Here is a 454-nt window from a genome sequence, read left to right on the forward strand (position 1 = left end):
ATACGTCTTCTAATGGAGTGGTTAAAGTAGCTGAAATCAACCAAATTTCTTTTTGACCTAGAATTCGTAAAGCGTACTTTTTTATTTCTTTCTATTTTGTCTTAATAAGTTTATAAATCAGTTTTAAAACAACTCTTCACTGGGGTCCTTGTAGATCGTATCCTTGCAGTGTGTGAGAGATTTTTCAAACCATACCAGTAAGTTGTTTCAAAGTCCTTTCAAGCGGGAGAGTTCCCTGCTGTTCTGTGTGTGTGAATGTGTACTAAACTTTTGGTCTATTTTGAGACCAATTCCACAACGCAATGGCGATTTTTGGTTATTGTATTTGCAGAACGGACAATGTTTTGGTTTCATAAGGATAAGAAAGAATGTATTAATTAGGGAGACATTCTGATTGACTGAAGTTCCGAAATTCGTAAGGCGCCATAAAGAAAAAAATCGACAAAAAGTTCAT

Source organism: Penaeus monodon, chromosome 19 (genome assembly GCF_015228065.2).
Source record: "Penaeus monodon isolate SGIC_2016 chromosome 19, NSTDA_Pmon_1, whole genome shotgun sequence".
NCBI lineage: Eukaryota > Metazoa > Arthropoda > Malacostraca > Decapoda > Penaeidae > Penaeus > Penaeus monodon.